Below are 10,850 nucleotides of genomic sequence, written 5' to 3'. Positions count from 1 at the left end.
GATGTATTTAACTTCCGCGTTTCACAATGTCCAGATCATCCAGTGCAACGAACATGAAGAATACATTCTAAATGAATTGTTACACAGATTTGTTGACATAAATATGATACAATTACTTGCATAATATACAATTCGTGTGCTTTCCATTGTAAATATGAAGACTTTAAGAGAAGTGAAAGATTGTACACATGTCGATTGTAAGGTGTGTTAATTTCTTTCTTTTTTAACTCTTTAGCCATCCAAAGACCTTTTTTAAGTCAAGTAATGTCAAAATATACACAAGCAAACATTATAACACAATCCATAAATGAATTCGAATTATAATACTTAACATATCTCTAAATAAAGAATGAAGTGACATCCATTTAGTATTAGATTTGTTAGACAATCCCGATATAGAACTAATATATCTCCCATCTTCATAATACTGAATCATTTTTTCTTTGTATAATTATGTAAACACAGGTTTTTACTATTTAACTTTTGAAGAAATAAATGTTGTTTGATCATACATACCAAAAAATTCAATACATCATTTCTTTTCTCGTCGAAACCAAGGATTATATTTTTCAACTTAACTTGACGTATGCCTGAGAACTTTCATTTATCAAATTTTCGGTTTCCGTCCAAATTTTTTAAAACTAAATTTACATTCATAAAAAGTGTACAATATCTTCCAACTCCTTATTACAAAATGAACATTTTTCATTTATCATTTTTAACAATCTAAATCTTATATAATTTTTTATTCAGAAATAATATTCTTATACTGAAAATATCTCAAATCAATATCTGAAATAAAACGAAATATCATGATATGGTATTTTTCAGTTGTTATATTATAAAAAGGATCATCTACATACCGATCCAATTTTGAACATATTGAAGGAACACATTTTTTTCCAAGCAGAGTCTTATAGATATATTAACATCCTTTTCGATCATGTACTAATATTTTAATATTTGAATGTATCAAAGGATTTTCTAAATTTTCTTCACAATTTTCGACATTTACTCGATATCGAAAATTTATTGTCTGACTTATAAAAATAAGACAAATAATTTACTTTCAAACATTTTTTTTTTTGTTCACATTCATCATAAGTATGTCCCTTATTATCAATCAAGTCATTAATAAATCTAATGCCTTTTCCATACCACGATCGAAAAAAATGCAGATATATTCCCAATTTGATTAGATATGTTTCTTCACAAAGAATAGGTAAGGAAACTATTTCTTCCCGCCTAAATCAACAAAAACATAGCCTAAAATACATCTTCTAAAATGAATTGGCTACTTAGTATAATTTCTTGGCTCTTGAGATGATCAAGACTGAAATCCTTACCACGCATTCGGCATTTATTTGGCGATACATTAATTCTTTTTTCCCACTCTTGACCAGGTGTCAAATAATTCTACAAGGATGGGAAGGTCAAAGCCATAATTTGCTTTTGTCGTTCAGACAAACTGTTAGTAATCATTTATAACCAAGATCCCAGCATATCACCAATAACTGTCGAATTGTTAGGAGCAATTAACAACGATAGTCAACGATCGTTTTTTTTTTTCTGTTTAACTTATGCATTCGCATGTTCGTGGTGACTAGATGAGAATCACCGCATCATGGCTGGTAGGTGGGGGGTCGATTGATGTGCAGTTCAAACTGTGCGTCTCAAAATAAAAGTTTACTTTTTTTTAATGGCTCCCAAATAAATAATACAGTATGTGATTCTGTATAGGAAAGAGTTTGTATATAAGGAAACTTCATATGACACTAAAATAGTATTTTCGGAAAATGAGTGATCTTCAAAATAATGTATTTTAAAGACGACTCGGCGATTTAAAATGATTTATAGGTCGGCGAACAAAGCCAGGTCATGAAGGTGTTTGTAATTTGGAATGGCGCGGTTGACGAGGTGATACGTCACAATGGCGCGCCAGACGGTATTGTTTATGCGCACAATGACAATAATTTATACTGGGCGCAAGGAGCGCCCATATTTTGGCGCGCGCGCCTAGGTGATCGTGAAGGCGCGAAAAATCCTTCATTTTAGTCTTGGCTTTCAACGGAGATGAACATCCAAGATATTCGCTTGTAATTTTTCTACAAAGTACAACGTCAACGAGATCTACAAGAATTTTTGTTGAAACCATCATCGATCGGGAATCATCTTAATTTTGCTTAATGCAGCTGTAAATGCTGTCCGAATTACTTGATGATTCTCTATTTCTTGCCTGGCCTAACGATTAACCGTCTGCTTTGAACCGAGTTTTATACGACGGTTCGAGGAGCTACGCTACGCCTACGTGTTGTCGCTATAACTTTTATAAGTAACACTAGCAGATCGGCTGGGTCCTAGAACTTTTTGGTTTCAGCAACGATGAGAAATTGACTCGAGCTGCTATATGGAATTCCGTTCAACGACATACGGTCGACTGGGATTCATCATGATTATGACTCTATGAGTATTGAATGTTACGGTAGTCAGAGCCCGAGTCAGAGCCTACTACTACTAGCTCCTGAGACCGAGTATAACTATGACTATGATGTGAAGCCTGTGCTGTGGCTGAGCCGAGGCAACGGTCTGGATTAGCAGACGGAACGGGGTCGGTACCAGACAATTTCAAGTTCCAGTCTCTGCAAGACCTAGCCTATCCGGTGAGTACGGAAGCAGGAATAGATCTAGATCTAGGCTAGACTCAGTCTGGATTAGTGTTAGTAGTACTACTAGTACTGTAGTAGGCCTAACGTTAGGACTAATTTAAGCCTATTTTTAGGCTTTTTGAATGATCAAGATAATCATGCTACACTACTACAGTCAGAGTAATAAACAGAGTACAGACTAAACTTACAAGTTACAGTGCTAGTAGTAGTAGTACAAGTAGTACTACTACTACTACTATCGGGGTGATGTGAAACGTGTGGAGTTTTCTTTAGACTAGCGCAGGTAGGCCTGCCTAGTCCCTAGTCTGAGATTTAAAAAAAAAAAAAAAAAAAAAAAAAAAAAAAAAAATTCAATTTCATGCCATGGGCATGGCCCTTCAATACCCCCCCCCCCCGGTTTTTACGTTAGCACGCGAAGATCCCATTCCCATGTGCTAGGCAAATTAAATGCCTAGGCCCTAGCCTAGTTAATGTAGTCAGGCAAACAGGGGGGGGGGTGTCTATTTGCCATTTGGCTTGCTAACGCAATTGGGGATTTACATGTAGGCCTAGGTCAAATGTCAAGCCATAGATCCTAGACATAACTTGGACTTGGCCTGGAATTAATTTTAAACTTGGTCCAAGTGTTTTAATTACGATCATGATGGAAAAGGGAGGGGTTAGCATCAAAATTTAAGCACAGGCCTAGCCTGGCCTAGACCTGGTCCTACTTGACTACTTGTTTTGGTGTCTGAACCAGGTGTGTCATGATGGAGATTGGAGGTTTTGAGAATGAGTTCAACAATTTTAACGTTGGTTACCGTAGCGTATATAGGCGTAGGCCCTAGTGCATCTGTATGACTAGATCTAGGCCTATGGTTAATACGGTTGTAATATACAATTCGAAGCCGGTGGTTTGGATTTGGCCCAGTGAATGCCAACATTGCGGTTCTAAAATTTCGGCTTGTATCGATGATATGTATATACGATGAAAAATCAAAAGGAAATTGTAGTCTATATTGGCGCTAACAGTAACGCTAACAGCTTATTTAAGGCCTAGTTATTATGGTCTAAGCTAATATCTATTTAGGACCATGATTAATTCTAAGCAACCGTTTCTGAAAAATGGTGAGAATAATAGAGGGTCTACTAGTGATTGGGGAGAAGTTCAAACTTTTCGGTATTATTGATAAATAATTGAGTGGGAAATGTCACTTATAAATTTACAAGTAGTCTACTGCACTGCAGCAGTGCATGGTGACACCGCAGAGTGAAACTAGGCTCGGCCTAACGTTAGATCTACTTACAGTAGACGCGGTTTTACATACATGTCTGTTTGGGATATTATCAGATGGTTCAGTTAGGCCTATATTAAAGTAGTATTTGACCTCTATGACGTTTTCTGGATTATGGGCCAGCGAGAGCTGTGTTCTTGGTCGCAAAATTATGTGGATAGACCGGTAGTGGTAATAATTATAGATTCTATTCAGCTTTCAAATGTTATTGTTGAATCAGTCATTATTTTGGAAAGTAGCAGATGATGCTTATCATTATGATTATGTGATTAGCATTTTGTAATAATACACTTTGATAATCATTATAAATATAAATACCTCCACTTGCACCAATCAGTTCTGTTTAAACATGTACGCCTTGAAAGGACATGAAGGAGGTTGGTTTTGGGAATTCACTTGGCATGAATTAAATGCCGATGCTTGGTAGAACTGTGAGCTCGAAGTTTCGAGGAAACATGGTACATGTAAAAGTAAACTTACCATGCACATGATAATCAGATGTAATTTCGAATTAGCTAGGAATCCCCAATTTAGTTTAGATTGAAGTCAAGGGGTTCAACGAGCAGTTGTTATAATAGTATGGGCCTCCTAACAAGGAACCTTGATTTTTTATGATTTTGTATGGTTTATTCTTGTAGAAATGAAAGAATATAAATGCTTAGGCCCTATTGGAATTGAATTACTTGTTTTTATATAGCGCTTTATCAACCTCTAACCGCTCAAAGCGCTTCAGAATTGAACCTTACACCTCATGGTTCAAGATATATATCAAATAGGCCTATTTGGCTGGTCAATGATTTGAACTGAGATAATATCGATAGTATCAATTAAAATAATGATAATATATTATAGATTTGGTATACATGATCAAGGCGGCAAATAACATAATAAATAATGATGATGAGCTTATAATTATGAGCTAATTTCTTGAAGGCATTCAGTGGAAATTGATGTAGTCGATTGACATGGGCCTGTGTTGGAAAGTGTCTGAAATCTTGTACCATACTGTCATTTCCCCCTTTGTTGCTTCGGGGGACACAATATACGGATACCTTAATAATGAAATGAGCCATATAGGTATTCTGGCCAATCAAACGAAATTTACCGATTGCTCAATCAGTAACCAGGTTCCAAAAATATATATCTTCTTCTTGGAATTGGACAGCGTGTGGAATATTCGTGTTGGTGGCCCGTTGATTATGAAAATGTATCTAATGGGCTGGATGCAGTAATTTGGCTTGATTATTTCTGCAGTGGTGTAGAGGTAAAACCGACTACTGAAATAAGAATAATAAATAATAAAAATGATAAGAGAAGTTATAGTCTAGAATGGAACAGATTATTTGAAGCTTATTGAATCTGGTTTTGAAATGTTGTCGAAGTTGCAACACGCACATATATGCAGATGATATTGCATCGCTGGTTGGGGTTATACTGTAAGGAATTGGAAAATAGCAGTTATAAATGAAACATAAGGAGCAGGACTAATGATTACTCTGTGAAGGCGGTTTCAGATATTTCGGGAAGCTGCTCGTTTCGTATAAAGCTAAAAATTTAAGTACGCGTATATTGGAAGCTATGATAAAGAGGGCGAAGGATATATATATTTTATTTGTTGTTTCTGAATAAATGGTACAACTCCATAGGCATTTAGGGGGTTCAATTGAGCCCCCCCCCCCCCAATACTGGTGAGGATTGTAATCTTCCAAATTATTTAATATGCTTTTCACTAGTGCTTGTGTGTTTGCAGTAGATGAAGAAATGTTCATAACCTCTGTTATATACGTCCTTCGGTTTTCGGGCCTACAAGGTGCGAAGAGGGACAAGAGTGATAAATTGAAAAGGATAGCATAGGGACAGACCCGTTTTGGTACTAGATATAGAATTTGGTGTTCTGCCCAGGCTTTTTTCTTCTTTTCTTTTGCAGTGCCGGATCTTTGGATGAAAGGGATTCAAGTGGGCTACTGCGAGGCAAGGTAGGCTGGCAGGAAAGTCTGATGACAATTAGACCTACTATAGTATGATCTAGAACGCTCCAAGTCTGGCTGCCAAAGAGTTCCCCTTTGGTTGGATCTATTTCCTGACCAGTTAGCTTAGAGTCCATAGTAAAGGATGTCATTTTAGGGCGTTAATACGCTCTTATAATAAATAGAACTGAACTGGGTATTGTTGCCAGCAATGACACTAATTTGAGCAGTGGTCAACGTCTTCATCTTCATAGAACTAATTTACCGACAAGGTGGTTTTAATACGTATTCCAAGGAATAGAGGTTTTTCTTCAGTAAAAACAAACTGGTGAACAAACATTTTAGCCTTCAAGCAACAGGGAAAGATCATATTTGAAACATCATGATACAGTGGGCTGTCTTGAATGATGAGTTCGTCATGATTTCAGTTTCAGACTTTTTATGAGGTCCCCCATATTGTTCACTTGGATGGGATTGGAACATGAACATGTTGAACATATGAAGAAAGCCCTTTGTAAGTATGCTTTTGCCAACAAGAATTAAACATATTGTTCAGGATAAGCATATATGAATGTATCAATGTATAAGGCACTTCAAATTTTATTCATTATCGTTTGAAGGACTACTTGTTCGGATGTTATTTAATTTTTGAAATAAATAATTATTTCATAGATGTGGTGAGGATGATAAAACAATAAAAAGGCAGTCATGTTTTACGTTGATATGTGAAAACATTATCGAAATGATTCATCCCGGGTAAAATTCCAGTTTATGTTAACTGGTTCTTAGTTTAACAGCATATTTAATTGAGTGTAGCTCTAACCGAGTAGTCCTGATCGGGAAGGTTTCATATTCAAATTAGTTTTAGTGCCTTCAATTATCATGATTATACTCCATGTGTTATATGGGGTTATTCTGTGGATGTTACGCAAGCTTTCAGTTTTTATTTTATCTCATTTCAACAGAACAATTTACAAAATCCATTATAACTCAGGAATGGTATAATTATGTATTTGTTGGAATTAAGTGTGAGGTGACTAACTAAATGCTGTGGTTGGATTTTAATTGATCGATTGTCTACAATTGAATTATATTTGTGCATAGGGTTAAATCATGCACTGTTATAAATGGCAAATGGGGCAACAAGAAAATGGCAGTACCTCAGTGCGGCATGCATTGCTGGTTTAGCAATGTTGGGATGCTTCTATGTGTTAACTATATGGTCAAACTGATGGCGTTCGGCCATCAAATTAGTTTTAGTGCCTTCAGTTATCATGGTTATACCCCATTATCCAATGGGGTTATTCTGTGGATGTTACTCAAGTTTTCAGATTTTATTTTATCTCATTTCCAACAGAACAGTATACAAAATCCATAAAAATACAATTATAACTCAGGAATGGTATGATATGTATTTGTTGGAATTAAGTGTGAGGTGACTAGCTAGATGCCGTGGTTGGATTTTATTGATCGATTGTCCACAATTGAATTATTTGTGTGCATAGGCTTAAATCATGCACTGTAAATTTATGGCAAATGGGGCAACAAGAAAGAGGCAGTACCTCAGTGCGGCATGCATTGCTAGTTTAGCAATGTTGGGATGCTAATATTTGTTAATTATAAGGTCAAACCGATGGCGTTCGGCCACCATGATAACTTATCAAAATTAGTGATGCAAGGAATTTCAATTTTGAAGCTTGCAATAGGTTTGTATCAAAACCATGATACTTAAAATTGCATATTATCTTGTCTTCCTTCATATGTTTTGTTTAGTTTTGTGCATGGTAATCAGATTTTAATTGTGAAGGAAGTTCTGACACGGTTTATGTTTAATGTATTTATATTGGGAGATTGTTTCCAACAACTGAATACATAGAAGTGTTTTCCATGCTCTCATTAAACTTGAGATGGATATTTGTTCATATACTTGAATTGAATATTTTTATCTGGTTTTTAAATGTCATTTCATGCTGGCTTAAAAGGGGGCTGGTATGTTGGTCAAGGGTAGAAAGCAGGTACTCTTAAAAAAAAAAAAAAAAAAAAAAAAAAAAAAAAAAAAAAAAAAATGCAAGCCTTCAGGTAATTGGTAATTGTGTCATGGAAGACAGCGACGTCAAAGGCTGTACAAAGATGTATATTTTTGATTCATTTAAATTTATTGATGGAGGGCTTGGAGGCCTTCTTGATTATGTATAATAACTGATTTAGCTTGGCCAGCTAACACAAAATTGGAGTAAATTATGAACGAAGGCTTAAAAATGAATGAATTGTTTTGGCGGCCGATCATATATATAAAATATATTCTCGTTTGGCGGTAATTTGTCAAATTATGCCGCCTAAACACTGTTGTCATAATATATATTGGCATGGAATATGTTCTTTACTCCACAATGGTCACTTTTGCAAGGTGTGTAAAGCAGTGAATTATATTTTAGCCTCTAGTTATTAGATTTTCCACTTTGATGCCATGTACGTTGATTAATATTTCATATTGAATCGGGTCCTCATTCGGTACCTAGACGAAGGGGATTTATTTATAACTTTACATAGTACTTTAGGAACGCAATTGTAATTTGAATGTAAGGGTGTCACGCTCGAACTTTCAGTTTAGGCCTCACCTGATCTCATAGGCGGGGAGGCTGGTATTCTGTATACATTTATATTTTTCGTGAAATTTTGGCCTCACCCAAGTTCTCATGCGGGAAGGCTGGTATATATATGTATATTATATGATATAAGTATGCCATCTGTAATCCACCGATTTGCCGATAGCTCATACATGTAGTTAATAGCTGTGCTGGTATTCCTGTCCGGCTAGCAGAGAACCAGTGGGAAAGCAGCCGTGAAATTTAACGTTGAATTTTCTGGGAGGGGGGCCTTCTAGCCGGGGGTTTAACCCCCCTTCGGGGAGCTAAACCAAGGCTATCGGTTGGTTCCAGACATACATGAATGTAAGTCTCTAATCAGAGGTATTCATATCCATGTTTTATACTTATGTGATTGTGACACCAGATTCGGAAAAGTGTTCATCTCTATTGAATAAAGCCACGACATAATCGCATATTATTTGTTTTGTCATTTTGTTTGCCGAGTATAATGTATTTTAAAGACGACTCGGCGATTTAAAATGATTTATAGGTCGGCGAACAAAGCCAGGTCATGAAGGTGTTTGTAATTTGGAATGGCGCGGTTGACGAGGTGATACGTCACAATGGCGCGCCAGACGGTATTGTTTATGCGCACAATGACAATAATTTATACTGGGCGCAAGGAGCGCCCATATTTTGGCGCGCGCGCCTAGGTGATCGTGAAGGCGCGAAAAATCCTTCATTTTAGTCTTGGCTTTCAACGGAGATGAACATCCAAGATATTCGCTTGTAATTTTCCCACCTCCTCCCCAACAACCATCCATGTAAATGTTACGTTTGGGTCAAACAATGTTGGAATGTTTAAACACATGCAATGGGGAAGGTCGAGAATGAAGATACTCTAGGTATCATTCAGAGTTGATTTGTGTTTTATTGGAGTGTATAGCTCGTTATGAATGGAATAACGGATGTAGAATTGTTGTATAATAATATGGACATTTGAATTATATTACTTACATGAATTTAATGTTGATTTATATAACGAAACACGAATTCAAATCCGGGGGCAGTTTGCCTGGTCGCACATCAAAACAATATAAAGATCGTCGTGTATTTAGAAATGTGGGCCGTAAGGGAATTTTATCCTTCTGATCTATTTTGGTCTGTGGTCAGGTGGGTTTTCGCCCTTACCCGTTTTTGGGACTGGGTGTTCATTATATTTTGGTAATTCACATGAATTGAGTTATCATATTATTGGCATGGAATATGTTCTTTAATCCACAATGGTCACTTTTGCAAGGTGTGTAAAGCAGTGAATTATATTTTAGCCTCTAGTTATTAGATTTTCCACTTTGATGCCATGTACGTTGATTAATATTTCATATTGAATCGGGTCCTCATTCGGTACCTAGACGAAGGGGATTTATTTATAACTTTACATAGTACTTTAGGAACGCAATTGTAATTTGAATGTAAGGGTGTCACGCTCGAACTTTCAGTTTAGGCCTCACCTGATCTCATAGGCGGGGAGGCTGGTATTCTGTATACATTTATATTTTTCGTGAAATTTTGGCCTCACCCAAGTTCTCATGCGGGAAGGCTGGTATATATATGTATATTATATGATATAAGTATGCCATCTGTAATCCACCGATTTGCCGATAGCTCATACATGTAGTTAATAGCTGTGCTGGTATTCCTGTCCGGCTAGCAGAGAACCAGTGGGAAAGCAGCCGTGAAATTTAACGTTGAATTTTCTGGGAGGGGGGCCTTCTAGCCGGGGGTTTAACCCCCCTTCGGGGAGCTAAACCAAGGCTATCGGTTGGTTCCAGACATACATGAATGTAAGTCTCTAATCAGAGGTATTCATATCCATGTTTTATACTTATGTGATTGTGACACCAGATTCGGAAAAGTGTTCATCTCTATTGAATAAAGCCACGACATAATCGCATATTATTTGTTTTGTCATTTTGTTTGCCGAGTATAATATAATAATATAGTCCACGATTCTAATCATCGAAATTGTCTTAATTTCAAAACAAAGCATTGATTTCCCGTATGAACAAGAAAATAAAGATTTTTCCCGTCATATTTAAAATCTTCATTCCCCTTTACAATTTTGGCCCATACCCCTATCCCCCTACCCCCTCCCTCTCTCCCTCTCTCTCTCTGTGTCATATTCGTCAGTGTGGTGTACAGGTGTAGCGGTTAAGATTCTCGTCTTTCAATCTGTGGGACCGTGCATGGGACGTGGGTTCGAATCTCGACCATGGCGTACGTGTTTTCCTTCAGCAAGAAATTTACCAACATTGTGCTGCACTCAACCCAGGTGATGTAAATGGGTACCCGGTA

This window comes from Lytechinus pictus, chromosome 4 (genome assembly GCF_037042905.1).
Source record: "Lytechinus pictus isolate F3 Inbred chromosome 4, Lp3.0, whole genome shotgun sequence".
Classification (NCBI taxonomy): Eukaryota; Metazoa; Echinodermata; class Echinoidea; order Temnopleuroida; family Toxopneustidae; genus Lytechinus; species Lytechinus pictus.
The sequence above is the reverse complement of the archived record's forward strand: the minus strand, read 5'-3'. Positions refer to the sequence as shown.